Source organism: Stegodyphus dumicola, chromosome 10 (genome assembly GCF_044657685.1).
Source record: "Stegodyphus dumicola isolate Sdum_Otavi_A_Nest chromosome 10, ASM4465768v1".
In the NCBI taxonomy this organism is placed as follows: domain Eukaryota; kingdom Metazoa; phylum Arthropoda; class Arachnida; order Araneae; family Eresidae; genus Stegodyphus; species Stegodyphus dumicola.
This window is the reverse complement of record NC_140777.1, coordinates 100,547,492-100,567,929: the sequence shown is the minus strand read 5'-3', so window position 1 is coordinate 100,567,929 and position 20,438 is coordinate 100,547,492. Positions and strand designations below refer to the sequence as shown.

General features: G+C 36.4%; 1 long non-coding RNA gene across 1 annotated transcript in view; it reads left to right on the top strand.

Annotated features, from left to right (window-relative positions):
* Nucleotides 1–19,765, top strand: part of LOC146995051 (uncharacterized) — a 34,919-nt gene extending 15,154 nt beyond the window's left edge. Inside the window, exon 3 of the long non-coding RNA XR_015043492.1 lies at nt 19,439–19,765. This is a non-coding gene — a long non-coding RNA (uncharacterized LOC146995051). The remainder of the gene's footprint in view (nt 1–19,438) is intronic.
* Nucleotides 19,766–20,438: the final 673 nt, after the last annotated feature.

Below are 20,438 nucleotides of genomic sequence, written 5' to 3'. Positions count from 1 at the left end.
TATTTAAATTTGGTAGCGCACGTGCAGAAATGCAAATTCTAACATTAAGAGAAAAGGTTTAAATACAGACTTCTAGAAGGGAAAGTGTTAAACATAGAAAATGCCGTGGTTCGCAGAGCAAATATTTATTACTAAGATATGCAGAGTAATACGCAGAGTTACATGCAAACAGAGATAAGCATAAGCAGAGTAATACAAGCACTAGCACAGATAAATAAGTACAGGCAGAATAATACAAGCAAGCAGAATAATACTAAGCAGCGATAAGCGGTTACAGAGGTCATATATATAACTTCATAACAGATCATGGTTTAACAAATCATAAACAAGACACAATAAATAACCAATCAAAAGTAACATGCAGAATGGGATTTAGTTTCAGAATAACTCGGACCTGGCTGAAAGCTAATGAATGTTTCGGACGTGACAGAAAGCTATACTTCCTTTTAAAAAAGTAAGGAATGCGATTACAAATATCTCACAAAGCGGAACTTTTTGCGGAACACCTTTCTAAACAGTTCATTCCAAATTCCTTCCCCTCAGATCATAGTTCGGACATTCAAGTTCATTACCTTAACGATCAATGGCTGCACTCCCCTTCTACGGAATCTTCTATCAAACTAACCACGCCGCACGAAGTGCAGAACATTATTAAGGGACTTAAATTAAAGAAAGCTCCAGGAAAGGACAAGATCACGAACCAGATGCTGAAAAACATGCCTTTTAAGACCGTATGCAAATTAACAGGCATTCTCAATGCATGTTTGTATCAAAATTATTTCCCGCTTTTCTGGAAGCAAGCAAGCATCCTGATGATTCCTAAGCCAGGGAAAACACAGGATTACCCGGCAAACTTTAGACCCATCAGCCTGCTGTCCTCCATAAGCAAGATCCTGGAACGTATTATTTATCTCAGAATGCAAGGAAACTTGGACTTTCTCGTTGATCACCAGCACGGTTTCCGGAAAGGACTTTCGACCACAACGCAGTTAGTCAGGCTCACGGAGTTCATCGGCGCGGCTATGTACAACAGAATGAGTGTTGCTATCCTGATGCTAGACGTGGCAAAGGCTTTTGATCGCGTCTGGCATCCAGGGCTAATCTATAAGCTAATTCATCTCGGTTTCCCCAGAAATCTGATACTCATTATCAAGTCCTTCCTTGAAAATAGAACTTACACCGTTGAAGTTGGAAATGCAACTTCATGTGTCAAAAATATTTACGCAGGTATTCCTCAAGGGTCAATTTTAGGCCCGCTTTTTTACATCATCTATACCAACGATTTCCCTTGCTTTTCCGAGGATACAAATGTTCTCGCAGCCAGCTACGCTGATGATACAGCGATAGCCACCAAGTCTCTAAACCCAGAGTATGCCTTGTCAAGAATTCAGGCCAAAATCCCTGCTATTGAGGGGTGGTGCAGTCGCTGGAAAACGTGCATTCAGCCAGAAAAGTCCAAGATTCTACTCATTCGAAATCGCAGACAGAGGAAAAGGGTCAGAACTGAGGTTAAACTTTTTGGCAAAATCATCCCTACAGTTGATAAAGCTAATTACCTGGGAGTTACCCTTAACAAGAACTACAATTGGAAGGATCATATGCTTAGAGTAAGCGGAAAAGCACACGGGATCATTTTCAGGCTTTTTCCTCTCCTAAAGAATGAAAACCTCACCCTCAGACTGAAAAAGAGGATTTATGAAACTGTAATCCGACCCATTCTCACGTATGCTTCCCCAGCCTGGGCAAACTACAAAGCAAACGAAATTAGCAAACTCCAAGTGCTTCAAAATAAGGTGCTAAGAATCATCACAAAAGCTCCTTACTATGTTCGGAATAGGACTCTCCACTCCGACTTGAAAATAGATACTATTCAGGACTACCTCAGCAGAATAAACAACAACTTTTTTAATAATATTATCAATGTGAATCCCGCTAATTTCACGGACATTCTTATCTACGAAATCCTGGCTGAAGACAAAAACATCCGCCCATTTGCCGCCCACCTCTTGAGTTCAGAATTCTAAGTTCCAGTTTTCCGGTTTTCAAGCAGCATCGATCGGGGTCAGTTTCTGGGAGGGTGACCTCCCACGTGACTGGCTCCGATGAATGAACAGTTAGTATTCGGGCTATCTTACACAGGTCATCCGAAGTTTCTTTCTCCGGCCCCTGCTAGGCGGATTCCATCCAAGATGTAGCAGTACAGGAGCAAAGTGCTTCTTTTTCTCTTTTTCTCTCTCCAGCACACTTCTACCTCCACGAGAGAAAATTTCTTTCAGGTTTCTACTCTGTCAGGCCCCACATGGGATCACATCAGGAACTGGCAAGAGAAGGACTTTAATTTCCTGCTGAAAGCCAGTATAACCGCAAAGTTCCAAAGTACAAATATCTCAACACTCCCCCTTAATCGCACATTATACAAAACATAAAAGAATTACACAATTTTTAAACAGCTCAAAGATAACAGTTTATAGAATTTTGTTTTGGACAAAGCCTTAGTTAACATATCTGTAATTTGTAAACCTGATTGTACATATTCAATTCTAATATTATTTTCCTTAACAATCTTACGAGTGAACTTTAATTTTATATCTATATGTTTCAACCTACCTGAAAAGTTTTCATTAACAATACTTTTGATACATGACTGGTTATCCTCAAAAATATAAACATTTTTAACACTGGAAATTTCATTTACTACATTTTTTTATCCATAAAACATCTTGAATACCTTTACATAAAGCAATTATTTCAGCTTCTGTTGATGAAAGTGCAATACACTTTTGCTTGTTACAGCACCACATAATAGGACAGTTTGAAAACATTATAAAGTAACCAGTAATTGATTTCCTATCTTGAGTATCTCCCCCCCCCCAATCTGCACCTACATACAAACACAAGTTTGCCCTTTCCAAATCACCCTTTTTGTATATCAATTTTAAATTTAAGGTGTTTTTCAAGTACCTAAGAATTCTTTTTAGAGCATACCAGGCAACATCAGTAAGATGCTCCTGCAGTTGGCTCAAGCAATTTACTGCAAAAATAATATCTGGCCGTGTGATATATGCTAAGTAAAGTAAAGATTCAATTAATTCTTTGTATGGGCCATGAAATGCATTTCCTTTCTGAAAATCAGCTGCTGTAGATTTTGGTTGAATGGGAGTTTGGGCTGTTTTACAATCAGACATTTTAAATTTATCAAGTAATTTTTCAATATATGATTTCTGATCTAAATATAAACAACCAGACTCAAATTTCAGTCTAATACCCAAAAATTCCGAAACACTTTCAAATTTTGACATTTTAAATTCATTTGATAACAATGATATTATAATATTTGTTTCTTTTACATCTGAACCTGCAATTAATAAGTCATCTACATAAAGAGCCATAATTACTTTCTTACAATTTAAATTTCTGATAAAAATACATGGTTCAGAGTCCAATTGCTTAAAATCTAATTTAATAACAAAATTAAGAAATTTCTGATACCATTGTCGAGGAGACTGTTTAAGACCATATAAACTCTTTTTAAGTTTACATTTCTTACCACTCATATCATATCCTTTTGGCTGGTCCATGTAGATGATTTCATCTAACTTACCGTTCAAGAAAGCTGTCTTGACATCTAAAGTAAAAGTTTGCAGACCTTCATTATTGATAATTACCAGGATTAAACGTAAAGAGCACATACTAATCACTGGAGAAAACGTTTCTGTATAATCTATGCCTTCCTTTTGCATAAAGCCACGAGCAACAAGCCTCGCTTTGTAAGTTCCATCTTGTTTTTTACGTAGAACCCATTTGCAGGAAATGGCTCTTTTATCAGGGGGTAAACTTTGTAGGTCCCATACGTCGTTATCTTCCATAGATTTCATTTCCTCGTCCATAGCTCTTTTCCATGGTTCTTGTTCTACTTGTGGTAGATTTGCAATATCTTCAAATGTCAGAGTGTCTTGTGCAAACATTCCTTGGTAAATCTCAGGATCAGGATACCTAACTGACTGTTTCTTTTCTCTTGAGGATTTTCTTTGTTCCTCCTTCTTATTTGCATCATTTAATTCCCCGTTATCAGTGTCTGAAATTGATTTGTCTTCATTTTTAATGTCATCATTGTCATTTTCACTCAAATCAGAACTATCGCAAATATATTTTTGATTTTCTACTTTCTTCTTTTCTTCATTAAATTTAACATTTCTGGAAACAACGATGCGTCTTGTTTCTGGAATCATTAAACGATATCCCATTGTGGAATAACCTACAAATATCATTCTGACAGAATTTTCATCTAGTTCCTTTCTTTGTGATGGTGGCACTAGAGTATAAGCATCACAGCCAAATACACGCATGTTTTTTTAAATCAGGATTTTCACCATACTTCAGAAAATAAGGAACATGATTGTCAATTGAACTATTTGGGAGTCGATTATTTATGTAAGCAGCCGTAAACACTGCTTCACCCCAAAGGAATTTTGGTAATTTTGTCTCTAGTATCATTGCTCTAGCTTTTTCCAGTACAGTTCTATTTGCTCGTTCAGCAACACCATTTAGAAAAGGTGTATAGGGAGGTGCAGGATCTATTTTTACACCTGCTCTTTTAGCAACTTCATGCAATTCTCCACTGACATATTCTTTGGCATTGTCACAGCGCAGTTTTGCAACAGTTGGATTCAATTTAAAGAATAGCTTGAGTTCATCAGCAATGTCACTTTTTCTTTTGAGCAGTCTGATTTCCATAAATCTCGAATAGTCATCAATTATAGTCATGAAATACCTTTCCCCATGGAGTGTTTGAGGTTCTATTGGACCACATATATCAGTGTGTATAGTTATAAGCGGTTTGGATTCTTTTATGCGATGACCCTTTCCTATAGGCAAAGCACTTTATTTGGCACGAACACATACTTCACAAAAGGATTCTTTTGCAGGAAGATTCATCAGTTTTAATTTTTGATCACAACAGTGTCCTAACCTTCTGTGCCTTAAATCATCATTCTTTACTGCTAAAGCTGTAAATAAATTTGGTGAAAAATCACTAAAATATTGTCCGCATTTATCCAAGTATCCGAATCTAAAACGCTTGTTTTTGTTTTCAATATAAACCATTTCATTTTTAAAAATTACGCTCAAACCTGCTGCTTCAATATTTTTAACAGAAATTAATTTTCCGTTTAATTTTGGAACGTAAAGAACATCTTTTAACATTATTTCAACACCATTCTTAGTTTTACCGCAAATATCACCAATTCCTTCCACTTCTAAAACCGCCGACTTAGACGCGCACTTAACAGTTCCAGTCTTAGGCTTAATTGAGGTGAACCATTCCTTGTGAGAAGACATATGAGAAGTTGCTCCAGAATCAATAATAAATTGATCATGCACAATATTTCCAGCCATAAAAGATATTGCAGGGGAAGCATACTTATTACTATTTGAATTTCCCTGCTTTTTAGAATTATCAAAACATTCACTTTTGAAATGACCACTTTTCCCACAGTTATGACAGACGCAGTTCTTTTTCCTAGAAAATTTAACAGAATGTCCTTTTCTTTTACAATAAGTACAAAACAATTCTTTACGAGCACTAATAAAAACAGAGTTATCTGTATTTGGTTTAGAATACTTATTTTCATTTTTATAATCAAACATAAGAGATTCACAATCAATAAGTCTACTTGTAACAAAATCTAAACTCAAATTATTGCTTGGCTGATTCTCTAGAGATGCCTTAATATTTTCATATTCTTTTGGCAAAGACATTAAAATGTAAATAATAATATCAAAATCGCTTACTTCAGAGCCAGAGACGCGTAGACTACTCACCAGGTTCATTATGCTGTCAATATGCTGTCTCATTGACACACCCTTGGATTTCCTTATGGTAGCTAGACGTTTACGCGTTAAATTTGACTCACTGCACCTTTAGCGCTATACGTAGCTTGTAGTTTCTTCCATATTTTACATGCAGTGTCTTCACGTTGAAGAGAAGCAATAACATTATCACTTAGAAGGGCAAGTATTAAGGCATAAGCCTTTTTTGATTTCAAAACATCTGCAACTCTGTCCGCAACTGCTTCTGTTTCCAAAAACGTATCCAATTCTCTTGCCGTAAATACTGCTCGAACTCTTCGACACCAAACAGTAAAGTTATTAACACCGTAAAATGGTGCTACACCAAAAGCTTCCCTTTCACCTCCGGAAAAAGCCATCATTCACAATATACCAAATCAAAATCACGCGAACGATAAATTATTACACTGAAGGTTCAATTAGGGAACTACAGCGAATTCTAACTTTTGAAGGAACCACGCTCTGCTGTTAAACATAGAAAATGCCGTGGTTCGCAAAGCAAATATTTATTACTGAGATATGCAGAGTAATACGCAGAGTTACATGCAAACAGAGATAAGCATAAGCAGAGTAATACAAGCACTAGCACAGATAAATAAGTACAGGCAGAATAATACAAGCAAGCAGAATAATACTAAGCAGCGATAAGCTCTTTGTCTTTGTCTTTTGAATGGTTAGGAAGCAATTAGCAGCCTCTGCTGCTTTAACCACCGCTTTTGAAAAAAAATGCCCTTAGGTGTTGGTATATATAATTGAAAAAATGGGCGTGTAACGCCGCGCCTACTAGGCGAAGCTGAAGCAAATACAAAGGTATGTAGAGTGAAAAAGCATCTGGGGAGCTGTTCGAGCTGTGACGAAAGGTATAACTAGCTGAAAAGTTTGCTTAATAAAGCATTTGAAAAAATAAACATTAAGTAATTTAAATTAAGTATGCTTTTGAAACAGTTTCAGAATGAAATGGATCGTAATTATACTGGTGGGAGTGGCTCAAATGAGGAATAAGTCAACAGTAACATATTTCTGGTGAATTTCAAGAGTTCTCGTACGAGAAATGTTAAAGTCATATAAATTAACAGTATTCACAAACAGTTCACACTGTACAAAGTTCTGGAATAAACACACTTTTAAGAAACACTTGTAATTTTAAAAGACACAATATTTCAGCATAAGTCACAGTTTAGAAGGCGGGATGGTGAAACACACATAATTAAGTCAGTTTGTGTGTCCCTAACAAAGTCTTTATAGGAACACTAATAAAATATAAGGAAGCACTTCCGGAGAGAACCCGGTAAATGTAAACATCGCCAACTTTGGCGATAATAGTTCAAACCTGGTAACCCAGCGGATTTATCGTATTCGCATGTTCGAAGTTTGCAACCATTCCTCTTGCGTTCATTTTGTTGAATTATCACTGTCGTTATTCGCATTTGCAGATTTATATTAGTCTTATTTATTATTATTTTTCTGAATTTTTTAACAACGAATAGATAGAAATATTTTCGTAGATAGATGCCGGTTCTTGGTCGGGATGAAAGGAAGAAAATACGGCGGGAGGGGTGAATGCTAATTTGTAACACGGCTGTTCAGGTTGTGTTTCTTATGTATTAACAGCTCTAAGAACCAGCAATTTAAATAACTAAGTAATGCTTTTATTTTTATTATTGGTTATTGTCATCTAAAATTATGAGAATAAATCAATTTTCTGGCGTAAAATTTTAACAAGATAATATACTGTTAAGCTTTTCTAACAATAACCTTTCAGAGGATGGCAGGTGTGACATAAATAGATGATTAAATTGAAATACAAAATATTATTGATTATCTAAGATGACAGAATAGTTTGATGCATCAAAATTAGCAAAACACTGCTGGTGTAAGGAATATATTGTTTTCTGTGTTAACTGGAATTTAAGAGAAATTTTTTTCGTTTATCACGTTTAACCGGTTAATTTCAGTACATTAATACTAATTTATGTTTTTCAAATGAATTCTTATTTCCGTTATATATGCTTATATATTGTCTTATGCTTAATATATTCTTTTCTGTGCTAACTTGAATTTAATACAAATTTATTTAGTATATCACGTTTAACCAGTTAGTTTTACATCTACATGCTTATTATCTGTGAATTTTTACTACCATATGCTTAATATATTGTTTTGTCTGTAAATAAATTTAAATGCACTAAAAATCACGTTTGCGGCTCGGCTCATCGCCGATGAACCGCGAGCTTGGCGAGTAAAAATGCAACGGCGCCAACGGGTTCTCTGCGGATGAAAACCCAAATATAAAATTCTTGAAAATAATGATATAAAGTAGTAATCCACTGAGCTTTTTTAAGTCCTAAATAAGTTGAAAAAAACACAAAAGTCTCTAGTGGGGAAATATTTACAGTATGTACAGCTATTTACAAGTTTCACCACCTTGGATTATGAAAAATGCTCCTAGGACGCTTAGCAGCATTTTCAAGTGTTGGATCATAATTGATTAGTTCCTTAATATGATCATATTGAGACTGTTCAATTTTACTATAAAAGTTGTGGCAGGTTGAAATAATTTGGTCAGCAATTGGTCTGATTTTTAATTCTTTGTGTATTTGCAAATTTCTAACGAACCAAGGAGAATTAACTATTTCTCTTAGAATCTTGTTTTTTATTTGTTTGAAAGATTTGTAACTTGTGTCTGTACGTTTTGAACACTGTAGCCCATATGGGAATTGCGTAAAGTAGTGTCGGTCTAATCAGCATCATGTAAACTCTTTTCTTTAATTGAATGTTTAATTTTGAGTCTCTTTGATGAGAGGGTACAGAGCCATTTTTGCGACTGTAGCTTTCCGTAAGGCATATGCAGTCTGTTCCTTGAAGAGGAGTTGTGAATCGAAAATGACACCCAGGTATTTAGTACTATTGACGACGGGGAGTGGCTGATCTTCTATCTTTATATTTACGTTTACTGGAGTAAATTTTCTATAACTTCTAAAGAGCAGAATTTGACATTTAGCCGGATTGACTTTAAGTTTCCAAGATTTGAGGTAATGTGCGATGATGTTAACTGCTTCTTCTAATTTGTCTACGGCAAACTGTGGTTTTAAAGATTTTGTAAAAATAGCGGTGTCATCTGCATATTTCACAAGTTTTGAATTTAGTGGGATTGGCATATCATTAGTAAAGATATTCAAGAGAATTGGCCCCAAAACACTTCCCTGGGCGATGCCGCTTTGATTCTTTTTCTTGAGGATAAAGTGTTATTGATTTTGACATTAAAATTGCGATTTTTTAGATAACTTTGCATTAGTTTGATAAAATTTATAGGTAGATGAGCAAGGTGTAGCTTAAAGAGGAGTCCCTCATGCCACACCTTGTCAAATGCCTTTTCTAAATCTAGGAAACAGCTTGCAATAGTATTTTTTTTTTTTTTTTTTTGGAAAAGGAATCGGCAATAAATTCAGTAACATTGAGAAGTTGATGTACTGTGCTATGCTGTGGGCGAAAACCAAACTGTTCATTTTGAATTATCCCTCTATCTTCCAAGTGTCTCGTCAGCCGTTTCTGTAGAACTCGCTCAAAAACTTTGCTAAGACTTGGAAGCAGGCTAATTGGGCGATAAGAGTTAACATTTTTTGGATCTTTGCCAGGTTTAACAAAAGTAATGATATGTGCCATTTTCCACTGCTTCGGAAAATAGTTAAGCCTTATGCAGGCATTAATTATGTTGGTAATTAGGACAATATATCCCTTGGGGAGAATTTTGAGCACTTTATTTGTTATCCCGTCGTAGCCGGGGGCCTTTCTATTTTTCAGATTTTTTATAATGTTTTGAATTTCAATGGGCGAGGTGTAACCAATATGCTGTCCATCTGTTCTATCAGGAAGGTGAATAATGAAATTAAAAACTTCCTCTTCTGTATCTTCATCTTGTGAGTTATTTGTCGTGAAGGTTTTTTCAAGATGTGTTGCAAGAACTTCTGCCATATCTTTTTCAGAATATGCGATTCCAGTATCGGTGTGCAACGGTCCAATGTTGTCGCTATGAGTTTTTCTGAGCGCTTTCCCAATACGCCACACTGTATCAGGGTTGAAGTCCATTGAGTCTAATAAATTATTCCAACTATCAGATCTGTATTCACTTAGAAGATTTTTAATATTCCTATTTTTTCTGTTAAGAATTCTTTTGATATTAGGATCAGCAGTACGGCGCCAAATTTTAGCGGTGCGATTTTTGTCCTTAATTTTGTCAATAATGTCATCCGGAAGTTTTTCTTTTTTATGTTCTTCATATTTAGTAGATTTGTCAAGAGCACTTTTTATACAATTATTGACCTTAGTGATTTGATACTCAATGTCAGTAATATCGGCTAAAGCAGGATGCGCTGGTAGTTTTTCCAGAGAATGAATGAATTTCTCCCAGTTTGTGATTTTTCTAAGTGGAATATTTTTTTCAAAGCCGTAATAAGTAAATCTGTCAGGGAGATGATCGGAAGTTAGCTGGTGTGAAACTTGTAGGAAGGGAATTTGTGCAATATTTTTTGTGATAACAATATCAAGAACTTCAGCGCTGCCAGTATGGCTGTATCTGGTGGGATCCGTTGGTCCAAAGATACTTAAACCATTTGTAAGGGCATAATTATGAAGGAAGTTCCCGTTTGCATTTGCACGTCGAGAGTTCCAGGAGTGATGCTTCGCGTTTAAGTCTCCGGCTAGTATTGTGGGAAGCATAATGCCGCTAAAGATGCTCATGTCACTGTTGCTGATATTATGTCCCGGGGATTATAAGCAGAAATAATCACAATAGGTTCATTAGTGCGAGAGTGAGCTATGATGGCAGTAGTTTCAATATTACTAGAACTTGGGAGATTAAAATAGGTGGCCTGCAAGTGTCTTCTGATGAGAATCAGGATGCCACCACCCCTGTTATTTTCTCTGTCTTTTCTAAAGGTTCTATGACCTTGGATGTTAAATTTATCACTAGCTCGAAGATGTGTCTCGTTAATTAAGAAAATATCAATGTCATGGCAATTAAGAAAGTTTATGATCTCAGTGTTCTTGCCGCGAACTCCGTTGGTATTAAAGAAGGCGAAATTTAAACTGCTGGAAGCAGTAAGTTGGATGCTTGCATAGTTATTTACAATATTAACACTCATAATTTAAATTTGCTAAAAGTTCAAAGGCTTCCCACCCTATTTGGAGCTTTTCCATTATTGACTTGGCTTTAAAAAAGCGTTCAAATAGCGCTTTGCCTTGGGTAAATAGATTTTTGATCCATTTCAGGAAATCCGGGGCGGAGCCTAATTGTTCTCTTTCGTGAGCTTCATTCTGGTTGGCTGATGAGGGACTGGCTTCATTAACATTTTCGTTAGTGTTTCTCCTACTCGGTAATAGGGGGAAGTTCTCCAAGTTGTTTTCTGGAGGATTTGTTCTTGTCTTTCTCCAGGCATCTCTTTGATTTTCTTTTTCAGCAATCTTGCGTTTAATATTGTCAGGGTGCATTTCGCAACCCCTGTAGGAACTGACGTGGGGTCCCCCACAAAGGCAACACTTTCCTGGAAGATTTCTATCTTTTGTACAGCTAGTGGTGATATGGTTTAATCCGCACTTCAAGCATCTTGGTTTATGTTTGCAGTGGGAGCGACTATGTCCATATCTCTGACAGTTATGGCACTGTTTGTGTCCTGGGGTTGGTTGGAAAGAGGTAATTTTGACCGCAAGGTCCAAGATATGTGTTACCTGAAATATCTTTTTTCCTTCAACAGTCCGTGGGACTTCTACAAGGAAAGTTGGCAATTTGACAATTTCATTGTCAATCTTTTTGGTTATCTGTCTAACCGTTTTAACTGGAATTTTTAATTGTTGGAGTTCTTCTAATATTTCTTCAGGTTTAGTATGCACTGAAAGCTTCTTTATTACTACTCTAATGGGCTTATCCCTTGGTAGGGGAAAAGTGTGATAAGGTATTTCCTTATTATCCAAAAATTTTGTGACTGAGCGATAGTCATCGTCAGATTTGACTTTTATGTGGATGTCTCCACCTTTTTGTACGCACTCCATAGCTGTGGTAAATTTTTTAATTTCATCTCTAAGGGGCTTCCAAGACGTAACATCAGATATTATAATCGGCGGTACACGGTTTGCAGTTTTTCTAAGGGCTATGAATTCGCCTTCTTCTGATTGATCCATATCCTGAGGGTTTGTGTTGAGCGTTTGATTGACTTCCATGCTGTCATCTATTCTAAGGGTAGAATATCTATTTTTTATTGTTGTAACAGATGAGTTACTGCTATCACTTAAAGTACGCTTGTGCATTTTTTTGGGTTTAATCCAAGTTTCGCCCTGCTTAAGAGAGTTATTGTCTTGCACATTGACATTATTCATGTTTTGTTGGGTAAGAATCTGACCAATTCCTACAATCTCATCAATTTCCTTTGAAGATTTAACATTTTTTAATTGCCGTTTACAGAAGAGTTTGGCTACCATAACCTGAAATAATTTTTCAACTTCTGGATCAACTATTTTTTGACCACTATCAATAAGATTTTTTTGGATTTGCAAATAAGTAGATATAGCATCTAATTCCTCTTCTGAACCACTTTCAATAAGATTTTCGATAACATTTTTATCATTAATTAAGTTTAAAGTCTGAATATACTCTAAATTTGGATTCATTGCAACAGTCCAAAATGCCTACCGTGCCTAACGGAAAGGCAAGTCCATCATGAAAACACTTGCAAAAATCAAAAACCAAACTCGAAAACTACTTACGCGCACGATCGATCAGGAACACTTCACCAAGCGACCAGCTCACAGTAAATCCAAAGCTTGAATTTTTGCGCAAAAAGAAGCAATGAACAAGGAGCGCAGCGACTATTTACAATAGCAGAAAATGACGCCGAGCAAGCCAAGAAGAGCGCAGCGATAAGCGGTTACAGAGGTCATATATATAACTTCATAACAGATCATGGTTTAACAAATCATAAACAAGACACCATAAATAACCAATCAAAAGTAACATGCAGAATGGGATTTAGTTTCAGAATAACTTGGACCTGGCTGAAAGCTAATGAATGTTTCGGACGTGACAGAAAGCTATACTTCCTTTTAAAACAGTAAGAATGCGATTACAAATATCTCAACAGAAAGTGAGAGAGAGTGAGTAAGCACTGTACTTTTGCAGCGTGAGCTTCTGATTCTGCATTTATTGCTGGTTAAAGTGGCGTCTATTACTTTGCTGCCACTAGACTTCGACGCGGTTTTAGGTAACAGGAGCCCTGGGGAAATTCTACTGTTGTGTTAATACCTTACAATTCTAAGTTTAATTCTTTTTAACTGAGTTACCGCCCGAGCGAGCCGTAGTTTGTTAGCGTCAAGTCGACGCATTGTGAATTTTTAGAGTCTAATAAATAGTTTTTTTTAACCCTTCTCCTGTCTGATTCCTGCACTTACTTCAGCTGTCACAAGTAGATATTGCAGCCTTCACGAAAATCTAAAAAAAATTTTTCTCGATGGCTCTTTAAATTTTAGAACGTTTAGGCTGTAATTCTGTATGGCAGAATAAAATTCTGAAACTTTCTCTAAATTTCCAAACGGTAAACATCTTCAAGCGTTATTTCTTCCCAATAACGGCAAAATCCGAATGCTAGTCATCGTTTAATGAATAAATGAGACAAGTAGTTTCATAAATCGTAACAAAACTCAGATGCATACCAGCACAAGAAAGTGTGTTTCTTTGTAAAGAGAAAAACAATTTAGCCATCTTTACGGCTGTGTTTCTTAGAAGAGACGTACTAGCAGTATCTATCACTTGAGGCTCCATTCTGTGGCCGAACAGTTAGATTTCTCAATACTGGTAGTTTGTCCCGAGGGAACAGGCTGGCTGCATGTTTTTCCCATGAGTAATGGGAATATGAGTCAATTTTCCTTAGAAATTACTCCAAATGAAGGCATTTTTCATTTTAGGCAGATTGCCCTCACGTGCTTTGCCATATTCAAATAACCAACTAACCACCACTTGAATGGGCACATGAATTTTCCATCCGCTAAAACCAAGAAAGATTTTTTTATCTACATAACTACTCTTCTTATAAGCAAATCAACTTAGTTTGCTTTGTACACTGGTGTGCAAAGCTTAAGCAACAGCAGGGTTTTTTGCCATAACTCCACAAGAAATCAACTGAGAGATATGAAATGCAGAAATGAAGAAGAGTATTGTACGTAAAGGATAACGAAAGCATCGGAGCTGAAAAAGGAATACAATACATACGGTATGGAAACAAAAACAAGCTTTATTGAACGCATAGTATCGTGACTCATGATTGTCTATTCAAGAGGAAGAACAACAAGCAGATGTTCCTTAATATGGAATATGCCCTCCCTTCACTGCAATGGTTGCTTCGCACCGTCTCCGCATACTCAGAACCAGTTGGTTCAACATTTCTTGCGGTAGGAGTGCCCATTCCTCAATCAGCATCTGTTTGAGTTGTTGGGTGTTCTCCGGAGGATGTAAGCGTGCTGCAATGAGTCTCCCCAAAGCATCCCACACATTTTCGATGGGATTTAAATCTGGGGAGTACGCTGGCCAATCCATTCGAGTGATATCTTCACTTTCCAGTAGCTCCTCAACAGCAAGAGTCCGATGTGGCCGTGCATTGTGATCCATAAAATTAAGTCTGGGCCAATGGCACCTCGGAACAGACGCACATGGGGAAGGAGTACCTCCTCACAATAGCGATCCCCGGTTACAGACCCTCTGTCGAAAACGTGGAGCTCAGTTCGCCCGTTCAGCATAATGTCTCCCCAGGCAAGAACTCCGGGACCACCGTTACGGTGATTTTCCTTGATGTTACTGGGATAAAACCGGGTTCCGACCTTTCTCCAAATCAAAACGCGTCGAGAATCGCTTCTGGTACTGAACCGACTCTCATCCGTAAAGAGGACATGACTCCATCGATCAGATGTCCAGTTTTTGTGCTCTCTGCACCACTGTAAACGGTGGCCAACTTTCAACGAGACGCAGCGTTCAGGACGGCGGGCAAATAGGCCCCCTTTGTGAAGGCCTCTGGCCACAGTAAACTGGGACAATGGCGCTTGCTGACTGCTGTCGGCCTCTTTTCGCCTGCAAAACGATATATCGGTCATCCACTGCAGTTGTCGTCCTCGGGCGGCCACCACCAACCTTTCTAACAGCTGTACCTGTGGTTTGGAACGCTTTATAAGCGCGCGAAACGACACTTTTGTTGATTCCGTACTCTGCAGCTACACTGGTGACAGTACGCCCCTCCTCCAGCTTTCCGATCATTCTTCCACGTATGAAGTCGTCCAGGTGATTTCCTCTAGCCATATTTCACGAACTCACTCACTGGTACTTGCAGCGAATATGTTGAATTGCGTCTCCGTCCTTCCTTTTATTCTACTGTTGAGCTGCGCGCGCGACATCACGCGTTTTGTGTACGCTCACGTCGCCTCTGACGTTTCGTTCCTGATATTTGCATACGCATGACGTTTCTATTCACTTACGTGTTCATTGTACTGATCTCCAGACCTTCTTTTCTGCAATTTCATGGCTATCTGCTAAATTTTTACATTGTTGCTTAAGTTTAACACCAGTTTAGTTAAGTTTGAATTTCTCAAGGAAATTAATGAGTAGTGAAATACCTAATTTACTGAGAGCAATTTTCTAATTATTTATAAATACAGCTAGTGGTCAAATAAAACTCTATAAAAAGTTAAGCCGCATTATCACTTCATTTGAAAATGCTATGCTACTAACTAAAATTATGTTTGTAGTCATTTTCTGTCCTCACTTTCACAACTGCATTAGATTGGTAGATGAAGAATTTTCTATGGTTTTTCAATACAGATGAAACCTGAAAAATGCTACCAGTATTTTTCATACCAGACCTCCATTTATACAGACATCACTTCATACTACAACTGAGAAAATTTAAAACAAGAGGGGGATAGGATGAATTTTGAAGCAGAACAAGTAAGTATTTCAACAAATTTTAAATTGCCTAATACTGAAACCACAAAAAATTCTTAGATCTGAAAGATATAAAGCATCAGTCCAGAAGCACAAACACTGCTTTTCACAAAATGCTTTAAAGAAATTTTGATTCTTGATGAATTCCATTTCAATAGATCAAGTGTAATTTTAAAACCTAGATGTACAGAGCAATTTAAGAAAAAAGATAAAGACAGAATGATGAAATTTTAAGAGAGAGAAGTAGTAAGGTAGGGGAAAAAAGAATAAATAAAAAGCAGCAGTAGGAAAAATATTTAAAGCATTTTAACCAGCAATAAATTTTGGATTTTTCAGTTTGGAAACCGAAATGAAATGATTACCTGAAATTCTGATTTTCTGCAAAGAATTCATGAAAGTTAAATTGTCTTAGGTTTAAAAATATATTTCCTTTAAAAATACCATTTACTGCATAGCGAGTGATTTTTCTTGCTCAGTGGTTGAAAAAGTAATTCTAAAAATGGTTTGTATTCTATTATTTCTATCAGTCCTTTTACAACTGCATATTAAGATATTCATTATGCTACAATAATTGAAGGCTATAGAAGTCCCTTAGATTTCAAGAGAAATTTACTAATACAGTCAAATACCGAAAATCCGCCGACCTGAAATCGCATTGCCTCTCAAAATATAAACATTTAGTTTATAGGTTTCAGAAACTGCAACACGGAGTACAAAATATCGAAGAAAAAATACTTATTGGATAATGACGCCATAATTACCAAATAATAATGAGTCATAATGGATTGGATTGGATTATTTAATCATGGCAAAGCACACGAGGGCTATCTGCCCAAAGGGAGGGATGCCTTCGTGGAGGACTTTCTAAGGAAAACTGGCTCGTATACACGTTACACATGGGGAAAACCACGAAAATGCCCATGCAGCCAGCCCCTTCGCGGGATTCGAACCTCGGACCGAACTACCAGTGTTCAGCGTCTTTACCACTTGGCCGCTGGTAAGCTTGAGTCATAACGAAAATACCAAATTATTGACATCATGATAAGAGTTTCCCCCCCCCCTCCAATCTGCATTGAGGTAAAAAAGTAGACAATTAACTCAACTCTTCTTTCAAGTTCACGCTGTTGTACTTTCTTTGTTATTTCACGAGAATGCTTAGTGATGTCATTTTTTTTATCCGCATATTTTATAGATAAATTAAGAATACTTTTAATTTCAACATTTTTTAATACGACAGATAAGAAATGCACTCATGATTTTACTGCTTGCAACGTTGAAAAACGTAAACACGTTGCATTGACGGTAATGAAAAAATTGGAAATTCTGCTAAAGATGGAGGCATGTGCTACTGCTCACTTTATAGCAGAATCGTATGGAGTTGCCACACGGACTGTGTATGATATACGCATACTTGCCAACCTATGACACTCAAAAATCAGGAGATTTTTCACAATGTTAAAAAGACTTTTTAAATGATAAAAATATGGTTTTTAATAATGAATTAACTTTAAATAGTAACTTATTCTTAAATGCAAGCAACACAAAAATACCTTACACATAAAAAAACATTTTTATTACTTGCATCGTTTAAGGAAAAAAAAAAAGGAGGTTGTTCACTGCAATTGCCACGTAGGCCTGCTTTCGCTAAGAAAAGTTTTTCTAATATGTCATCACTAATATTAGATCTAAATTTAGTCCTCGTTTATGCAACAACACTGAAAATCCTCTCACACTCTGCACTACTATGGGGAACTGTCAAGATGGCCAACACAATTCTAGACAGTTGACTATATTTTAAAATTCCATTAGCACCTTTCAGTTTTCCAATTAAACTCCACTGGGTGTCAATCCTAGCTGATTTTATAACTTCATTCAAGTTTTCTAATTGTAAACTGCTGTTATGCAACTGTTGGAACTGTTTCAATTTTTCCTTTCCGTTTAGAACTCCTTTCAAGATAATAATAAATATCAACAATGTGTTCATCCACACTTATTGGTAAAGAAGCTACCCCTTTTTCAGCTGCTAAATTTAAGAGGTGACAGGTGCACCTCATAATCTGTAAATCTGAATTTTCCTTTCTTAAGATGCCTGCAACAGTCTTCAAGCCTACCAATACTGGTGCATTATCGGTACCAAGTGCTAAGCAATTATCCAGAGGGCCTGCATTTTCTTTTAAAGTATAATAATTAGCTGTGGTATATTAAAGCCTGTCAAATGTCCTTCTAAAATGGGGACAGAAAGTAAACTGCACTCAATTTCTTAAGAATCTGGATTAAAAAAAGAAACAACAATTGGATACAGTTTTGAATCGGTATTATTGCTTCCATCCGTAGAGAGGCAGAACGGAGCTGTTTTATGCAATCAATAACTGAAGATTTATTTTTCAAACCCATTTCTTTAACAATTGAACCTGTTTTGGTTCTTGCACTTGAGTATTTCTTAGCAATTTCACTATCGGGAAACATTTTTCTAAATAAAGCTGCAGCGTGATCCGATGCATTCAGTGGTAGGTTGTGCTCCAGTAAAAAGGCAGAGAACAGGCATTCTGCATTAATAACTTTTTGGTCCTTTGTTTCCGAAGAAAAATTTAATTTTTCGTTTTTTTAAAAAACAACTCATGTTATCCTTGTGTTTTTGTGTTCGCACATGATTCAGAACATCCGCCCTTCCACATTGCGAATTCGAAAAATCGCAACGACAGGCGGTGCACATCGCAAATTTATTACATTTCCTTGAGGAAATAATGGAGGGAAAGTCAACTGTGTACGATTTTTGAAACGTACACGAGTATTTCATTCTCGCAGACAAAACAAAAGATGGTAATTTCTAAAACTATCTTCCGAAGGCACGTGCACTCACACAACTCAGCACAAATTGAATGAAATAACTAAAGAACATCCAAATAACAGCTTGCCTTGTCCTCATTGGCTAATATATGCCAGCTGACACGCAGTGGAGTTTGATGCCCATTGGAGAACTGGAGAATGACGTTTCTGGGATACGTATAATGCTCTCACTCACAAAGCAGAAGTTATCTGATTCGTAAGGTTTTGTTTTAGATATAATCTAGAGAAAATTCAATTGCTTTCAAACGTCCAAAATCACTTTTGTTCATATAACAAAGTATTAAGCCAAGTTCCATAAAAATCGTGAGAAATTTTAAGAATAAGAAAAAGTCGGGAGAAATATATTGTAAATCGGGTTGGCGGGAGATCGGTCGAAAATCGGGAGACTCCCGCCTAAACCGGGAGAGTTGGCAACTCTGTATACGGAACAATAAAGAAAAGCTATTGAAATTTTACTGCAACAGTGATTCTAACACCGGAAATCTTTACATGAGGCCAGAACCCGCCACTGCCAGGACCACTCATACAAGACAGCATAGGCAAACCTCGATGCTGTCTTGTATGAGTGGTCCTGGCAGCGGCGGAGTGATGGGGTACCTATTTCAGGACTACTCCTGAGAGAAAAAGGGAAGCAGATTAATGCTGATTTAAGAATAGAGGAGCCTAATGTAATTGAACAATATAATATAATCAGTTTATATATGTAATATTAATTTAATGCATATAATTAATTATTGTATATAATAAGCCTTATTTATTTTGAACTTTTAGCCTGAATATTATCTTTTCTTTCCTGAAATCTTCAAAACCTCTGGTTCCAAGTGTTGTGGATTTCTGGACTTCTACTGTAGTCATATTACACATGGGAAAGGAAATCACAAAACCCATATGCTATCAGCTATTCAGTACACTGGTAACCAATGATTTTATTTCACTAATGAGCAGTGTTTTATGATTGTAAGTAAAAAATTTTATAATACAAACATTTTATGTAACAAAGTGCCTTTTAGGTGATAACTGTAACACCATTTTCCCTATTTCACATAATGAAATTCAATATCTGCTATAACTACAGTATTTCCAGTTTCATGATTTGTAATTCATTTTAATTCAACATATGAACACAAAGAAAGTGGTTTAATTTTTGCATTTCCAATATTGCTTGCTATCTTTATAATTATAAATTATTCGTGAATCTTTCTCTTACAGATTTTATTACTTTGCAGATTTACACTTTTTACTGGCAAAGTGGAAATATTCATTTATTTTTCTATTACATACAATTTAATATGTGCAAATGAAAAGAATTCCTCCACTACTGGTTGAGAAGTAATGTAGTGAACATTGATAGTTTGATCCAATTTCAAATCCTGGCAAAAATTTTCGTTGTATAAGTGTTTCCTTCTTATAATGTGCATATGAGTTAGCTTGCATCAGAAAGTCTTCCACAAAGGCACCCCTTCTCTTAGCAGATGCCCTAGTGTGCATTGCCGTAATTCCCTCTAAAAAAATCCCCAAACAAGTATTATTATATGTATGTGTATCTACACAACAGAGAACTTTTGTTACTATAATATACATTTCAAATATAGATTAAATTTAAAATAAATTGCATATCTGAAAACTTTAGTTAGATGCTTAATATACACATTCAAGGAAAGAAGCAGCTTTTTTTTTTCTTCAGCAATTAAGTTTTAATTAGTGAATGGTTTTAACAAAAATGAAAAAGTTGTATTCAAATTTAGTTATGCCAGGCTCCACAATTCAAAAA